Below are 18,981 nucleotides of genomic sequence, written 5' to 3' on the forward strand. Positions count from 1 at the left end.
TATTTATTAACGGCCGGGGAGCAACCAGGTTTTCCTGGGCAAACTGCTCCAATTCAGCAATCTCACAATTCAGCTTTTATACAATTTTGCCAAGCAATTGCAACATACATTATGAATATTCATTATATTGCAACATCTACTTTTAATATTCCTAACAGGCGGAGTTGAGGCAGAGTTAGAGGGTTGGTCTTCAATTTGGGGAGGATTTTTGGGATCGTTCCTGTATTTCATCCTCTTGAACTGGTATCCTTTCCATAACTTTTTCCTAATTTGGATAGTTTCCTTGTGCATTTGGCAGGGTCTTAGTGACCTTGGCTCATCCTAAAACTTCTGAGGCTACTGATGCCAAATTTTATGTTATTTTCTGGTTTTAGTGTTCTTTTCTGTCAACCTGTCCTGTTCTCTCAGACAATTTATTACCTCCGTATTTTCCTAATGCTAAGCTTTCTTATAGTGCCTTGCATTTTATGTTTTAACTCGTTATTTCTCGAAGACTGCTTCCTTTTGGGCGGCTTCAATTCCATCTCCGAGGTTTCCATTAAGGAGCAACCGGGAATCGCGCCCTGCCTGACAACAGTTCCTCCCACTGCACATCTTACCTGGCTCAAAAGCCAGTATATTTTTAACGTGTATTTGTGGGGTGTGGTGGTGGTAAGCTGTCTGTTGTACCACACATTTGCCACATCGTATATACCTCACCATATCACGTCACCTCACAATATCATGTTACCTCACCCCGTGGGTTTTGAGGCCATGGGAGTTTGTTGTTGAGATGAATACATTCATATACATACACAAAAGAAAAATAAAAGATATAGCATTTTGTGTTGTGCCAGCATTGGGAAGTTTTGCAACCAGTCATGTAGACATGTCACCGACACAAAAAGTTTAAAAGGTAGCAGTGAACATATATGAAAACTTGCAAAGGAGGAATTCCACATGAATAAAGTATGTGCTCGTACATGGCAATTTTGTCCATTTACAATATGTATAGAAATCAAAGGAGAATACTGAGTGTTACAGAATCTTAGGAATTAAATTAGGAGGAGAAAGATATTGATTACATATCAGAACTTGGTAATAACAATAGCAATATTGAAAAAAAACCCTATAAGCATTATAATAACAATAATAATAGAAGAAGATACAATGGAAAAATTACTAATACATAACATAGGCCCATTTCATACACATACAAATTACATCTGATATTATACCACCAATAAAATGTATTGCAGGTAACAGCAATCCAGGAGCAATCATGGACAAAATCATGATATAAATTACTTTACCTAGGCTAAAGAGGTGGCTAGCCTCCCAGCCAGCAGTAAGTAATTTCTTCCAGTGTCAGTTTCAGAGTAGCCAAGTCTGAAACTGTACACAAGGGGTGTTTTGCTTTGATGTCCTAGGATTACTGATGTCTATAGTCACATTAAGTCAACCTCATTCTGTCCTACTAAACAAAACCTAATTACACAAAGGACTAAAAGAAAATAAAACATTGGTTACAGTACACAGGGTAAAAGATAACTTAAACCTTATTGCACACAGATTATCCAGTTTGTGCTAATTTTGTGCTGTTTATTATTCATGTCAGTTGCCACCCACGTGCTTGAATTCAGAGGATTTTGCAAAATGAGTTTAATTCTACCTATGTTAGGTAAATTCACACAAACGGCTTGGCCTGGCTTCAAGGTTCCTCTGAAGTTCCTGGAAGGCTGCTTCTCAGTGTTGTTACCTTGATTAGGCGATTAGGGAAAGAATGCTGTGAGTCTGGGACAACCATTAACGCCCCACCGATTGTTTATTGTGGTAATAGCGTAATTAAGCCTCTCATCCCATTTGCTTTCCTGTGGCCTAAGGAGCTTTTTTATTAACCCATTCGTGCGTTCTACAATTCCATTCGCCTGTGGGTGATATGGAATATGAAATGTCCTGTAGGCAGCAGGTTCCAGGACTTGCCGGGTGATGGGCCCGGACGGTGCTGGCACCTGCTGCCTACAATGTCCAGTTAATATTTTCACTCTTTGCCCATTGCTGGACCAAGTGGGAAGTGAAGTGAGTCCCATTTTCAAATTGTATAGTTAGGTTTAGGCAAAATTCCAAAGACCTTTTTCAGGAAAGAAACAGTGTTTTCTCCATTTGCTTTTGCATAAGCTTCAGCACAAGTTAACCCAGATATAACTTCTACCATTACAATAACATACTGTTTGTTTCCTGACTTTCAGAAGGTTCCTATATAGTCTACTTGCCAAGTAGACCATAATGTTTTACCATCTCTGAGGTCTAAGTTATCAGATGTCAGAGGGTGTTCCCCCAACCGAATTTTACACAAATCACAAGCAGAAATAATTGTTTTACATTGCTCACGCAACACAGACCATCCACGTGATTGTGCTTCTTTATACAAATCAAAGATACCAGAATGACCCCTTTTGCAATGAACCAGTTCCAACAATTTTCCCCATTCTTGGACTTCACCTTGGTTAAGAGCATCTCTGATTTCAATTACACTAATTCTTGCCAATTCATCAACTTGGTTATTATATTTGCTTGCTTCATCTTTCAAATCAGATTGGTGAGAAGGTACCCAGCCTACATAAAAATTGGGATTTTGTTTAGCGATTTGCAGAATTTCCTTCCATTTCTCTGTATGCCATACTGGTATACTATTAATTTCCCAGTTATTAATTTCCCAAAAAGTTACTCATTCAACACAGCCTTTAAATACAGCAAAAGAATCTGTATAGATATATACAGGTTCTGTAGTGGCTTTTTCTTTTACAAATACATTCAAAACAACATCCAGTTCGCCTACTTGTGCACTGCCTTCATCTTGATTAATTATTTGTTCTCCCGTGGAGGGTTTAATTGAAGCAGATTTAAAAAAACATGTTTTCCCCTGTCTTCTGGAAGAAGCACCGGTGAACCAGGCATTATGCATACTGCTTTCAAATTCTGGGGCTTCCTTAATGGGACTAGGAGTTTTCATTAGTAAATCCTTTTCGTTTGTGAAGTCAAGGGGTTCCTGAATTTTTAACTGGTTTTCTGGCCCTTCTACAATTTGAAACAGCTCAGCAAAATATTCAATTTGACTGTACCATTTCCTGATCGTTCCTTTCTGAGAAATCCCATCAGGGGGCGGTTTACCAGATAATACCTGGGTAAGCACTTTAAAGGGTCCTTGCAGTATAACCTTCTGTTTTTTAATTATTTTACTTATCTCCTTAAGGGCAGTACTCACTGTGAGAAGGCCTTTTTCCAAAATAGTATATCTCTTTTCTGAATCTTTTAATGACTGTGACTAAAAAGAGATGGGCCTGGTGGTTCCGGACGGACCTTTTTGCCAGAAATGATAAGATAACGCACTGTTGGAAAAACCCCATTCAATTATTATCGGATCATCAGGGTGGAGAGGTCCCAGGGTCTGAAAGGTTTGTGCCTCTAGGAGTAGAAGTTTTAAAGCTTCTTCATGGTTGTGATTCCACTCCCATAGGTGATGCTTTTTCAGCAGGTCGTATAGAGGCCTGGCAATGATTGACAAGTCTGGTATGTGCTTTCGCCAATATTGCAAAGTCCCCATAATTTCCTGCAATTCCTTTTTATTTGTGGGTGCTTTTATTTCCCCTAAGTGAGAAAGTGTATCAGTAGGAATGGTCCATGTTCCAGCTTTCCAGTTGATCCCTAGAAATTTGGTTTCCTGGGACGGAGGTTGTCTTTTTTCCTCAGGTATTTCAATTTGTAAGCTTGTTAAGTGCTCAATTATGGCATCATAAACTGTTCTCACAGCTTGCTCAGTTTTACCACCTATCAGTACATCATCAATGTATTGGTAAATCTTCACATCTGGGTTATTTTTTATTTCTGTGATATTTTCCAGCTCCTGTGCAAGAGCATGGTGAGCCAGCGTGGGAGAATGTTTATAGCCCTGAGGCAACCTGGTGAAGGTATACTGTAAGCCATCCCAAGTAAAAGCAAAGTATTTTTGATCGTCAGGGTCAATTGGAATCTGGAAAAACATATCTTTCACATCCAGAGATGCAAGCATTGGGTGAGCTGCTTCCTGGATTTCTAGCACCAGATCTGCTATATTTGGGACAGCTGCAGTTAATTTTTCAGTATTAGCATTCAATTTTCTATAATCTACAGTCATTCTCCACTTGCCATTTGGTTTTCTTATGGGCCAAATCGGTGAATTGTAAGGTGAATGGCAAGGCACAATTATACCTCTCTGTTTCAGGTCAGAAATTACTTCTCTGATACCTTCTTTTGCTGCTAAGGGAATAGGATACTGTTTAACATTTGTAATTTTGCTTTGGGGGAGGTGAGGAGCAGTTTTTAGCAGTCTAACATTAAGTGTGGGAGTACCAAAATTCCAATAGCATCCATTTTCATCTCTCCAGGACCTGCCAATCAATACATCCATTCCTAACAAATTGTAAGGAATGTTATCCACAATCATCTGGGTTCGAATTAACTCCTCGTCTCCTGGTAGCTTTAAGGAAACTTTAGCAGTCTTTTGTAACACAGGCTTTCCCAAAGCACCACTCACAAATATTGGTTTCAGAGAAGAATTAATGCCACATTTTTTGGCCACATCAGATTTTAGTGTGGAAATTTGAGCTCCTGTGTCAATCACAAATGTTACAGGATAACATTTTGGTCCTACTGCACAAGTAAGTTCTAAATCACCTTTTTTATTTAAGGTTAATCTTAGCACATTTTGCCAGTCTTTTGGAGGGCTGGATATTTTGGAATTTGATTGATCATTTTGCTTTGTAGGGATGGTTTCCCAGGGCTTATTCAGGGGGTCAGTATAATTTACTGAACTGGGGTCAGAGTTTGTCTCCTCTCTCTGCTGTGTTTTGGCTTCCTTTTTAGTAGCAGAGAGAGGGCTTTTTAGTTTCCCGAATTTTGGGAAGTTCCAGGCCTTTCCCCTGAATTTGACCTGGTGGGCCACTCTTCTACCAAGGCTTTTAGATGGCCATAGGTAAAATTGTGACTTAAAATTGAAGAAGGGATGCCTTTTCGCTTAGCTTCTTCTTTAAGCTTTGCAAAAGGTCCCAATTCACCCGGTGGTGAACTATTTCTGTCTCGGGGGGGGGCCTATTTTGACGGGGGTTAGTATTATTGTTAGTATTGTTATTATAATTATTGTTATTTCTGTTGTTATTATTTCTCCGTCGGCCTCCTCTATTTACAACTGTCCATTCACCCCGTGATTCCTCCTGCTGGTAAGGGGGAATTTGGGGAGGCCTGGCAGCGGCAGCAGCATAAGTCATTTTTTGGTTGTTATTATAATTTGCAGAAGTTTGGAAAACCTTTACAGAAGTAACGCCAGCTTCCGGGGCCATATATTTACGTCCAAATTCTGTTAATTCTATGAGCAGATCAGACCAGGTATAGTTTGTGCTTCGTGATGTTTCAATTCTAGTCTTAATCTGTAGGGCTTGACTCTGCAATTGTGCAGGTAAGCCTCGGATTAAGATATCCATTCTTTCAGGTTTTATTTTCAGCATAAGTGGGTCCTCTTGTTTCATCACCAAAGCATGTTCATATATCATTTGAATTATGCAGGCTTTGTGAATATTATCCCATAACTGGGAGAGGCCTCCAGGCAGCACATGGGGTTCTCCCCTGGCTATGGGGTCAGTGAAACCCACGTTATAAGCCGCTCTTTGCGTCAGGGACCAGGGGGCTCGGTTATTACCGGTAATTAACATTATTCCCGGACCCCAAACGCCGGAAGCTTCTTTTTCAGATAGCAAGATATTATCTCCACCCGAAGCTGAAACTCTCACTACATAATCTATATCAGTTTCCAAGGGCAATCTGCTAAACTGTCTTTTTAATTGGGTCAGCTCCAGAGGAGAGTATGGCAACTCTTTGTGAGTAACTTGTTCAAATTCTGTTTCCATGTCACGTGTGTGTTCTACTTTTATCACAGGGCATAGGCGTTTATGTGCTATAGGCATGCTCTCATCTTCCAAGCTATCAGAAGAATCATGGCAACAGGACGAAGCAGCTGAGGCACTTTCGCTTCTAATGGCAATCTGACTTACTTTTTCCTCTAATTTGTTACATTTCTTGCTTCCAGTTTCTATAAAACTGTTGACCAAGTGGCGCAGTTGAGCTACTTCTCCCTCCAAGGAGTCAGGAGAGGTACTTCTCTGGATATTGGTAGGTTTTGGCTGGGGTTTTGTTTTTAAAATGGAGAGCCGCTTTTCCCCCCTTTTGGGTGCAAAACACACCGTTTTTTTACGGGGTCTTTCAGAAGAGACATACTCCCCATCGTCTGTTGTATATTCGGAGGCAGATGGAGCGCCTTGCAGCATTGGATTAGGGTTAGTACAGATTTCAGAATTTGATTTCCCTAGCAGCTCCTCAGATTTTACGCCACTTTCAATATTTTCTAATTTTTGGCGTAATTCTTCGTTCTCCTGCCAATTTATAGTAGCCAGGGCGAGAAAGGCACGAGCATAGAAAAAATCTACACCCATTTTTTTCAACTTTTTTTTAATGTCTTTCTCCAGAGCGGATTTGTTTTCCAAACTTGTTATCGTTTTAGCAATGGAAGTAAAATTTCTACTCTTATAATCTTTATAAAGAGCATCATAGAGAATTTTCTTCGAGGTATAGTTACGGGTTTTGAGGAACTCCCTGAATGGGCGAATCAAAGCGATTTCACTAAATTAATTTTTGTCATAGGAGGTCAAACCACTAGGGCTAGCAGAACACATTATAGACACCATTTAAATTGTTTTAAATTTTCTTAAGGGTTAGTTTTGCAATTCAGGCATCAGTCTAAGAGCAGGCTCTGATATTTTCCTCAACAATATCCTGTCCGTGACGCCAATTAAATGTCGTGATCCGAGTTATTATTTTAATATTTTAATTATGAGGAAAATGCAGCCACTACCCAGAGAAACGCATGGAAATTGCACACTAAAACATTTTGAAATTAAAGCAAGTTACAAGGATTTATTTTAGGAAAGGGGAAACAAAATATCACTGTTAATAAAGGGTAAACACGATTTGTTACTTTGGAGAGAAGAGTCGTTAGGAAAAGAAAAGAAAACTAGGGAGCAATTAAGATTTTATCACCGTCCCTTCCGCCGTCCTGGTCTCTGGCTGGAGTGGGGGGGGGGGGGGGTGTAGGAGCTGCTGTTCCTGCTTGTTTGTTGTTCTCTGCTTTTCCTTTTCTCCGCTGTTGCTGTCCCGTTGAAGCCGAAGTAGCGAGAGAGAAGGGGGGGGAAGAAGACCTGCCCGCTTCTCCTTTTTCTCTTGGAGTTTTATACAGCAGAAGGAGTTCTGTCTTTTCATAAATCACTGGCACACAGACTTGCTAAAGATAACACAGATTTTGCCATCTCAAGAACTTCTTTTTTATTTATTATTATCTTTCAGTCCTTGTTACCCTGCTCAATTCATTATCTTTGTCTGGACCGTGTACCAGGAGGCGACTGGATAAGCAGTCTTATCTTTAGGAGCTTGTCAAGCATGATATAAAACAGAAGCTAGTTAAGTTTGGGGAAAAAATCTGTTAATTGAGGATGTTTGGTATATTTTTAAAAGAGCAGAAAAAAAAAAATACTGATTCGAGAGACATATTTTGTATTTTCAAAGTGTTTACATCACTCAGATGTTCTCTTTATAGCTGAGAACCGGGCCCGACGAGGGGCCGTGACAGCATCTTCACACTCTCATGCTGTTTTAATCACATCACTCACAGTTCCCTCCACATCTGCAGGAACCCATAGCATTACTGATAGTGTATGGTTAAAAGGTGGTGGTGCAGCATGCACAAACCTTTGAAACATACGTCTAGGGCATGGCATGTGATAAGGATCTTCAATGTCATCAGCATTATAGATCACATCTTGTACAGCCAATTCTTCCAGATACATGATAGCTTTTTCAAGTGTGGCTGCTTTGACCTGTGGGCAGTCTATTTCCTCTTTACAGGGATATCTCTCCCTTACAGCTGACAAGAGTCATTTCCATAGGCTGGTGGTTCCAACCTTTTCCCCAAATGCCCAATCAATACCTGCACCTTAGGCCAGGGATCCCAACTGCCTGGCTTCCTTCTGAGTTAATGTTATGGTAGCAGCCCCTTCCTTCCAGCATCGGAGTAACCAAGAGAGAAGTGGTTCACCTGAAAAACGGCTGTAGTTTTTTCTCAGAGTATGCAAGTCTCTCATGGAATAGGACTGAGCAGCTTCTGAGTCTGAGTCCTCAGCTGACTGCTCTAGCTGCTCTACGAGGAGAGGCAGTATCCTCTATTTCCTCTATCACCTGGTCGTCTCGTTCAAACCTGGAAGGGTTAAGGCTCATTTCTGATTTCCATTGTTTTCCTTTTCTCCTAGTTAAAGGGTCAACAAGTATCTGTTTGGGCTGAGGGGGAGAGGCTGTGGTGTCTGCAGCAGTAGCAGCAGCAGGACTCGCTTTCTGAGCATCAGCAGTGTCTGCGGGGGCAGAGACAGCAGCTGCAACTGTAGCAGAAACACTGGCGATGCTGGCCGGCCTTATCTGAGTTGTGCCCTTGCGTGAGGGGGGGCGAGAAACAGCTGCAGAGGCAGGAGTGGAGGTGCTCTCTGTATGAGGAGCAGCTCTCACTCTCCGAGCAGCAACTCTCGGCCTCCAAAAAGGCATGCTCACTCTCATTACTGTGGTTTTTGTGTTACTCCTCACAATTATATGAGAAAAATTAACAACACCCACCAGAAGATTGAGAAATGGAATGCCATTGCTACTAAAATCTGGTGAAGTCAGCCCAAAATATGATGGAATGGAATAATTTCCCAAATTAAAACTGGGAGTGTAATTACCAACCAAGTTTTTTATCTCTGTATGAAACACCACTGTACCATGCACCATGCATCATGATATACATTAATATTGAGGACCATATTGCGACGATGGTTCTTAAGCAGCTCTTACGAAAAAAGACCCACATAGTAACAGCAATTCCAGCTGCGAAAAGACAGATCGCATACCCTAAATACCAAAGGTACAGCATGATTGGTTTAATCTCCAACCCTGTTGTTGCCCGAAGTCAAGACACAAACCAACAGAGTGCCAGTTTATGCAGTGCTTTATTCGGGGCCCGGGAAACCTGAGGACTAGCGTCCCAAGTCAGGATTCCCACGATCCCCGTTTTCGGTTCAGCTTTTATACCCTTTTTACAATGAAGCCTTCGTGCGGAATTTCAGTTGCGAAACAGTTACATGCAGATAACAATAGAGAGACATCTACGAACCGCAAATCTCATACTTTTTCAATTTAAGATATTGTTTTGTCTCCCACCATCAACCCCCCTTACATGCGTAATAACCCTTATCTTCAATGTCAGTTTACTTTTCTTCATGTTCAAGCTCGACTAATCCCCTTTGATAAGCTGTTCCCCTCTTCCCAGCGCATTCCTTGTTGATAAACTGTTCCCCTCTTCTCAGCACATTAACACTTTCCTTGTCAGTTTCCTGCTTTTCTGTCCTGCTTGACCAGTCCAAACCTTAGCATAACTACTTCTAAATTTTCACCTCCCCCGCCACCTGCAACAAGTCCCCCCCTTTGAGCATCCTTCGATCTTCTTTCGCAAGGATGCTCAACCTCTCAAGCTGCCGGTTTCTTGTCAGGCGGGTGGGGTGAGTTATCTTGTGGGAGGATCACCTCTCTCTGGGTTATGGCCTTCATGACCCTCCGAGTGTGTCGGCCTTCCTTTGCAATCATTCCTAAAAGACACTTGTATACTACTAAAGCAACCATAATGATTATAATTATCATGATTCCATATTGTACAATTGATGATATCCAACCAGAGACCTGGATCCCCAGGGAGCTGAATATTGCTCCAACCCAATTATGTTCTGCTTCTCTTTGAACATCGTGGACCCTGCCCTCAATTTGTTCCAATTGATTAATATCTTTTTCTACCTCTTGAGTGACATTTGGGATGTGTACACAACAATGCTTATCCTTATCATGCAGATACCCACAGACACCATGCTCTTTTGGTAATATCATGTCCAATGCCATTCTATTTTGTATGGTCATTCTAGTTGTGGCCTGTAGCTGTAAATTCAAGTCCCTAAATCCTTTCTTCGTTACTGCTGCCAACCTTTCGGTCTGTCCCAATAATCTGAACAACATTTCCCGATTCCGATAGGTGGAAATTGGTGTAAACAAGGATTCCAGCACCCACCCAAATTTGACTCCTGAAGAGGGTTCATGCCACCCATCTTCTTTATCCAATCCTAAAGCATCCAGTTCTTTACTAATATCTCTTCTCTGTCTCTTTCGTATCTCTTTTGATGTTAACTTTGATTGTTTCCAAAATGGACACAGGGTCGGTACACCCAAGGTAATTTGCGTGGTTAGCCCATCTAAGGGTAGGTGAGATGTCCATTGGCCATGTCCCAATACCCATACCAAATTCCCAGGACTGCGAACCGTTGTGTGCCTGCAATCTATAGGTTCCATCCCTTGTCTCATACTTATGGTATGATTATATCCCCTACATTCACATCCCCACTTCAATGCCATCTTTACTGGTACTAGTCCTATTTGATCTTCCGGAGTGTCACATGTAAATACTTCTGTACAATTCCATTCCTGTTTGGGCCTGAAACTGTCTGGAGGAGGTAGATGTAATAGGGGCCTTATAATATGACTGGTTTCTATTCCCTGACCATTGAATGCACCATTGTACTTTCCCGAGATAAGTGTAATACTCTAAGACACTGGGTCCCCATAAGGTTTTCCAATCTTTCCACATATCCTTACTCTGAGTAATATTTTGACAGCTCATCTCATTTCGTGTGGTAAGAGTCCTTACTGGAACTTTGTTACATGCTTCATCCACCGGGAAGTTGATTAGGCATCTCCTCGTATTCTGAATCCAGCCATAATAATTAGGCTTCAACTTACAATCGGCTTCGGTCATTACTCGGATAGTCATACATAAATCCTTCCATGCCTCTACTGTCTTAGGGACAAACTGGCATGTCCAGGAAGCATTCCTCAATGACTCCGGCATTTCGGTCACAGGTATTATTCCCCATGGTATGGGTTCACCTGCTGCCCGGGGTAATGGTAAACAAGCTGTGATTTCTGTTACATTTTGCATGAGACCGAAATCTCTGATTAGTCCTACTACCAAATTTTCTTGGCCTCTGCCCTTGGTCAATCCTCCAGTGTCAGTAACCTGTCGCATCACTCTCCTCTCTCTTTCCGTATAAGATGTACTTATTGTAAGAAACTGCACATCCCCATAATCAAAACTGTCCCGTACCTGCACTAAACAAGTGTACTTCCCTTCGTTTTTCCGGGTCACATTGGGTATCTGCAGGATAGTTGCTCCTTCCTGGCACGGCTCATCCCAAGCTGTCTTTACCCCCTCCGTAATCAGCTCGTCCTCCGTAACCCATTTCCACCTCACGATAATTTCGGCGGATCCAGCTCCCTGGTCATCAGTAAACAAACAGGTCAGATTAACATTAGATCCCTCAGGTCTCAACAGATAAGATTCTGGTACATTAACTTTTACAAAGGTTTCTGTTAACACAATCAAGCTTAGGAAAATCAGTATTCCTAAGATTTGCTTCTGAACACCATCCTTGTTGGAGACAAAGGCTCTACCGACCATTGCGTAGGGACCTTCTTGACCCTGGTGTAATGAATCCAGTTGTCGATCCCGTCGACCTTGACAGCCGTGTAGGTGGTCATGATCACCTGGTGAGGACCGTCCCATGTCTCCTTCAGTGGTTCCACTGACCAGTTCCGTATGTAAACTTGGTCTCCTGGAAGGATGTCGTGGGCCGGATTTTCCAGGGATAGGGGTCGATTCCACTGCAACGCTCCTCTGAGTGCTGTAAGAGTCTTATTCAGAGACAACACATAATTTAATATCACCTGATCTCCCACCAAATGAGGGTCCCCCTGGTAGGTAGCAGCATGGTAGGGTTTACCATACAAAATTTCGTACGGACTCACCCCTATCCTTTCCCTTGGTTTGATCCTAACCCTTAACAGAGCTAAAGGCAATGCCTGTGGCCACTGGATTTTTGCTTCTTGACAAATTTTCTTAATTTGGTTTTTCAGTGTTTGATTCATCCGCTCTACCTTACCACTTGATTGGGGCCTCCAGGGCGTGTGCAGATTCCAAACTATTCCCAACGTTACAGAAATCTCCTGCACGATCCCTGCAGTGAAATGAGGACCCCTATCGGATGATAGCCCTAACGGCACCCCAAATCTAGGGATGATTTCTTTCAGAAGTGTTTTTACCACTTCTTTTGCCTGATTGGTCCTGCAAGGGAAAGCTTCTGGCCATCCTGAAAATGTGCACATATACACCAGCAGGTATTTGTATGCTTGGGCTTTTGGTAACTCGGAGAAATCTATCTGCCAATAATCTCCTGGTTGGGGACCTACCTGCAACTTACCCATTTGAACCTGCCTCCTTACTACTGGGTTGTTTTTGATACACACCGGACACATTGCATTTACCCTTTTTGCCAATGTTAACATCTGGTTTGAGAATATTTCGTTTTTCAAAAATCTTACCATTGCCTCCGCACCCCAGTGACACTTATTATGTTCTGTTTCCAATACTGTCTTCATGATCCTTACCGGTAAGATCACCTGTCCTGTTGGGGTCACGTACCAACCCTTGATGTTCTTTTGTGCCTGCAACATCTGAGCCAGTTTCTCGTCCTCCGGTGAATAATGTGGTTTGTCTTCCATGTGTGCAGCGGCAGGGTTGCTCCGGGCCGGTATCAAAGCTAATTGAGTCCATACTTCTCTGGCGGCCTGCTTCGCCACTTGGTCTGCTCGTTGATTTCCCTGGAACTCTTTCCCTGGTTCGTTCCGATGTCCTTTGACATGCATCACCGCAACTGCCGATGGTTTATAAATTGCTTCCAGTAACATGATTATCTCTTCCCTGTGTTTGATTGACGACCCCTGCGAATTAAGAAGTCCCCGCTCCTTCCACAGAGCCCCGTGCACATTTACCACTCCGAATGCATATTTGGAATCAGTCCATATGTTGACTCTCTTCCCTTGGCTCAGCTCCAGGGCCCTTATTAGAGCCCAAATTTCTGCCTTCTGCGCTGACGTGCCCGGGGGCAATGCTTTTGCTTCCACTATCTGCTGCAAGGTGACCACTGCATACCCTGCATACCTGATACCACTTTCCACAAAGCTGGACCCGTCCGCGAACAGTTCCCAATCAGGGTCCGGCAGTGGCTCATCTTTCAGGTCCTTCCGGCTGGAGTACACTTGCTCGATTACCTCCACGCAGTCATGTTCCAGCTCTCCTTCTTCCTGGGTGGACCTGAGAAACTCTGCTGGGTTAAGGTGATTTGTTATTTTTAGTTCCACATCATCCTGTTCCCTCAGCTGGGCCTGGTATTGGAGCATCCTGCTTGATGAGAGCCAATGACCCCCCTTTTGTTCTAATACTGTTATGACCATGTCGGGTACATAAACTGTCATGTGCTTGCCCAATGTTAGCTTGCGTGCCTCCTGGATCAGGATTACTGTGGCTGCCACTGCTCTTAGGCATCCTGGCCATCCCCCACTTACTGAGTCCAATTGTTTGGAAAAGTACCCAACCGGCCTTTTCCAAGATCCCGATTTTTGTGTGAGCACCCCCAAAGCTAATTTCTGTCTTTCATGTACATACAGTTGGAAGTCCTTGGTTAAATCTGGCAAGCCCAGGGCAGGCGCTTCCTTGAGGGCCTGTTTTAATTCCTGGAACACTTTATCTTCCATGGGTCCCCACTTAAATCTCGGTTCCTTCACAGCCTCATACAGGGGTTTGGCTGTCAACCCGAAGTTGGGGATCCACAGTCTGCACCAGCCAATCATTCCTAGAAAAGATCTTAATTCCTGGTTATTGTGGGGTACTGGAATTGCACATATGGCTTGAATGCGATTCACTCCCAAACGACGAATTCCCTGTGAAATTTCACATCCTAAATAAATGACCTTTTGTTTGACCAGCTGTGCCTTTTCTCTGGATACCCCGTATCCAGCCTGTCCTAACATATTCAGCAATGCAATGGTTAATTTGAGGCAGAGACCCTGTTCTGCGGTACCCAGGAAAATATCATCCACATACTGCAACACCACATAAGAGGAATGCGAATCTTTTACTTGGGTGGTCTTCCATTCCTCAAGTTCCTTGGCCAGCTGGTTACCGAATATAGTGGGCCAGGATTTAAATCCTTGGGGAAGCCTGGTCCATGTGAGTTGGCGCTTCTGTCCCGTATCGGGGTTTTCCCATTCGAATGCAAAGATGTTCCTGCTTTCAGGTGCCAGGGGTATGCAGAAGAAGGCATCCTTTAAATCAATTACTGAAAACCACTGAAATTTCTCAGAAACAGATGTTAACAATGTGTACGGATTTGCCACCACGGGATGTATATCTTTGGTGATAGAGTTAATTGCCCTTAGATCCTGTACTAACCTGTAATTGCCGTTAGGCTTTTTGACCGGAAAGATGGGGGTGTTGAATTCAGATTCACACTCCTGCAAAATTCCTAGAGCTAAGAATTGAGCTATCATGGGGGCTATTCCCTTCCTAGCTTCCAGGCTGATGGGATACTGCCGTACCCTTATTGGTTGAGCCCCTTCTTTTAATTCCACTACTACTGGTACTGCCGCTTTTGATTTACCTGGAGTCCCTGTCTCCCAAACCCATGGCGCGACTGATTGTTCAATTTCCGGTGGTATCTCTTCCTTCCCTACTTCTTTGATCACAAACAATTTTGCCAGGTTTTCCTCTGGTATTTCTAGTTTTACCCTACCCTTTTCAAAAATAATTCTTGCCTGTAATGCTGAAAGCAAGTCTCTCCCGAGCAGAGACTCTGGGCTGTTCGGCGTATACAGAAATTGATGATCAAATTCTTTTCCCCCAAATTTTATATTGAGTGGCCGCAGGAATGCCCTTTCTTCAATCTCCCCAGATACCCCAACAACCAACACCGTGGAGTCACTAAGAGATCCCTTTAATTTGCTCATTGCCGAGTAACTAGCCCCTGTATCTATCCTGAATTCCATCGGCTCCCCTTCGACTTCTAAAATAACCTTTAGGTCCCTATCTAGTCAGCTCTGATTCTGGCAATTCCCCATCATAAAGGCTTGAGCGACACCTTGTGGATTTCCCGTGAACGAATTCAATCCGCCTCCTAGCCTGTTGCCGAGATTCGCTCTATTGCCCGGGAAGCCTCCCCCCCACATCGGGGCTCCCTGATTAAATGGGCACTCATTTTTCCAGTGTCCCAGTCCTTTACAAAAGGCACACTGGTTAGGTCCTAACCTTCCGCGTCCCCCTGCACTCTGGTTCCCAAAACCCCCAAAGCCTCCTCCCATCGGAACACCGCCTCTCCCCATGCTGCAACTGCGACCTCTATTATTTCCATTGTTTCCACCCGCCGCTTGCCGCAAGACCGCCAGCATGCTTGCCTGCTGTTTCTTTGTTGTCTCCTTTTCCCTATTATTATATACCTTCCATGCAACCTCCAATAACTTCTCCAAATTCCGTGTATCTTCTCCCTCTAGCTTCTGCAGCTTTTTCCTAATATCCTCCTGAGATTGACCCATAAAAATCAATGCCAGTTGCATTTTTCCCAATTCAGCTTCCACATCCAAATCCGTGTATCTCCGCGCTGTTTCTTTTAGCCTTTCTAAAAATGCCGATGGGGATTCCCCCTTATCCTGCCTCACAGAATACAACTTAGACCAATTCATCGTTTTTGGAATCCCCTCACGGACCCCTTCTACCAGTAAATCCTGGTAGTTTTTTTAACGCTCTGTATCCCGCCGATGAATTGGGATTCCATTTGGGGTCCTCCCTTGGTACCAAATCATTTACCGAACCTTGTGCTACCTGCATTCTAATCAATTCCCTTGCCCGATTCGTCATCGCCCTAAACACCATCTCCTTTTCTGTGGAATCCATAATAGTGTCTAACAACACCTGCAAATCATTCCAATCAGGATTTTGAGTCTTTATTACCATTTTCACAACCCGAGCCACTTTCTCAGGATTTTCCCTGTACGCCCCCGCCGATTGCTTCCATATCATTAAATCGTGCGGCGAAAAAGGAACCTTTATCATCACCTTTCCTCCATCTGCTCCTACTGCCTCCCGCAGCGGAGCCATCAACTGAGGCTGCGACAAACCGCCTCCTCTCCCCAACCTCCCCCTCCGAGTCCGTTCCGCAAGCGGCGTTCTCGGCTGTTCGACCCCCTCCCCCCCCTGCTCTACCTCCTCCTTGAGTGAGAAAGGGAGAGGGGCTCTAACCGGATTTACTGAGGAAGCCTCGGGGGGTGGGGGCGGCGGCGCACTTGGGGGCACCAACAAAGACACGTCCTCCTCCTCCTCCGAGGACCGTATTTTACGCTCTTTACAACCAGCACACTCATTACTTTCTACTTCCCTGGTTTTTAACTCCGACAATCCACAAGCTTTTTGCCACTCAGGTTTTCCTTTTAGATGATAAAACAGATCCAAATACTGTATTTCATCCCATTTTTCATTCTCCCGCAAGAAACTCATCATAGGACCTAATATCTCAGGAGTTATTGTACCATTCTGCGGCCACTGCATTCCCTCTGTTTCATATTCAGGCCATACATGATTACAATAATCAATCAACGTCTTCTTCCGCAATTCCTGCTTAAAATTATCCTCTTTCCAATGTTTTAACAGACAACCGAGAGGCGAATCCTCAGGAACATCCTTTTCGTTACAAGACAGAGCTCTAAAAGTTTTAAATGGTAGCATGCTGACACCCGAACTTGCGCTCCCACACACACAAAACGCTGACACTCGTATTCGCGCGCACTCACACACACAAAACCAATATACAGCCGATTACCAAATACCTATACCAAATACCAACCAAATACCAAATACCAAATACCAACCAAATACCAAACTTGCCTATACTCATCGCCGCGAGTGGCAAGTGCTGGATCTGCACAGCTTTCTACTTGCCATGTCTTACGACCAGCGCCTAGGCTTCCAACCAACCAAATACCAAATACCAAATACCAACCAACCTATAAGGAATAAAGCACCTTCGGGCTTACCTTATGGTCGTCCATCGGGCGCGGGGTCGGGCACGGGTTGATGTCTCCTCCAGGAATCACCTGGTGCCGGCTTGGAGTGGATCAGCACGCGAACCGCCCCAGCCGCCCCCGGAGTCCCATCTGGGGTGCCAAAAACTGTTGCCCGAAGTCAAGAAACAAACCAACAGAGTGCCAGTTTATGCGGTGCTTTATTCGGGGCCCGGGAAACCTGAGGACTAGCGTCCCAAGTCAGGATTCCCACGATCCCCGTTTTCGGTTCAGCTTTTATACCCTTTTTACAATGAAGCCTTCGTGCAGAATTTCAGTTGCGAAACAGTTACATGCAGATAACAATAGAGAGACATCTACGAACCGCAAATCTCATACTTTTCAATTTTAGATATTGTTTTGACTGTCTCCCACCATCAACCCCCCTTACATGCGTAATAACCCTTATCTTCAATGTCAGTTTACTTTTCTTCATGTTCAAGCTCGACTAATCCCCTTTGATAAGCTGTTCCCCTCTTCCCAGCACATTCCTTGTTGATAAACTGTTCCCCTCTTCTCAGCACATTAACACTTTCCTTGTCAGTTTCCTGCTTTTCTGTCCTGCTTGACCAGTCCAAACCTTAGCATAACTACTTCTAAATTTTCATCTCCCCCGCCACCTGCAACACTGTGAAATTTCCAAAGAACAAGGTCTGATTCCAGCTCAGCAAAGCCATTCTTCCACTGGAGTTGGAATTCAAACTATTCAAGCAAATTAGTCAAAATTTAAACTGGACTCGAGACAATTAGCTCAGGCCCCATGTTGGGAGCCAATAAATCTGTCACGGTTTAACACTGGCCCGGCAATTAAACCGAGTAACAGATGATCTCTATTAATCTCTCTCTCCTCTCTGATAAGAAAGGAGAGAATAAGGGAGAGAGACTTATGGGTTAGAAACTAAATTACACAACTTTAATGAAACAGTAATGATAAATAGAAAAAATTACCAAATATATACAAATATACAGGAAAATGGATACCACGTTCCTCCTCCCTCTCCCCCCAATAACTCTCACGTCACCACCGAGGTTGCAGGGCAGCCCTGGGAAAGTCCAGGTTGGACTTCTGGAGTCGGCAGCAGTCGGGAACTGGAGGCAGGAACACACAGATATGGGCTGGCACGGATCAGGACCACAGGCAGACGAACGGATGGAATCCTCCCAGGATGCCGGGTGAGGGAAGGGAAGCAGGAAAGGCAGGAAGGACAGGCAGCCGGAAGCTGGAAGCATGGCTTGGCCCTTGTTATGCCTCAAATTTATACTGAATGTGACGTATATGGGATGGAATACTCTGTTTGGTCAATTCTGGCATCTATCTTGTCCGTTCCTCCCCAAAGGAGGGATGCAGGTGGGACCTCTTTATCCTCCTGGAGGGTAAAATGTTTTCCTCAGAGCTGAGCAGTGTCCTTGGCCCTACATACCAGTCTCTAGCAGTAACTATAAACATCGAGTGTTATCAGTCCTAGAAACACACACTGTCTGAGAAACTTGCTGTTAATTTCAGCAAGTGCAACTACTTACAAGAGACTTAGCAGAAAGCAAAAGTACAAGACAGAAAATAACCTTTATCCTGGCCTAAACCAGGACACACAGTCATCAGGACAGTGAAGCGTAAAGTCTAATTTCTGCGCCTAAATCTCCTTAAAAGGGCATCTTAGTGGAAAAGGTTTCTTTTCACTTCAAAATGACGCAATCCCAAATTTTTGGTCTTGTTTTCTTTCCAAGTCCCTCTGAAAAGTCACACTAAAATGCTCCATACGGGTGTTCCCTAACTAAAAAAGAAAGAAATACACCTGGTCCCATTCAGACACCTCCCCTGACAAGTGTGTTGTTGTGATAATCACTTCCTTG

At 43.7% G+C, this 18,981-nt stretch overlaps 1 protein-coding gene across 1 annotated transcript in view; it reads left to right on the forward strand.

The window, feature by feature from the left end:
* The window catches only part of LOC139789285 (zinc finger protein 501-like), a 373,834-nt gene that overhangs the window by 348,597 nt on the left and 6,256 nt on the right, over positions 1-18,981 (forward strand).

The sequence above is a fragment of the Heliangelus exortis genome, chromosome W, assembly GCF_036169615.1.
Source record: "Heliangelus exortis chromosome W, bHelExo1.hap1, whole genome shotgun sequence".
Taxonomy (NCBI): Eukaryota; Metazoa; Chordata; class Aves; order Apodiformes; family Trochilidae; genus Heliangelus; species Heliangelus exortis.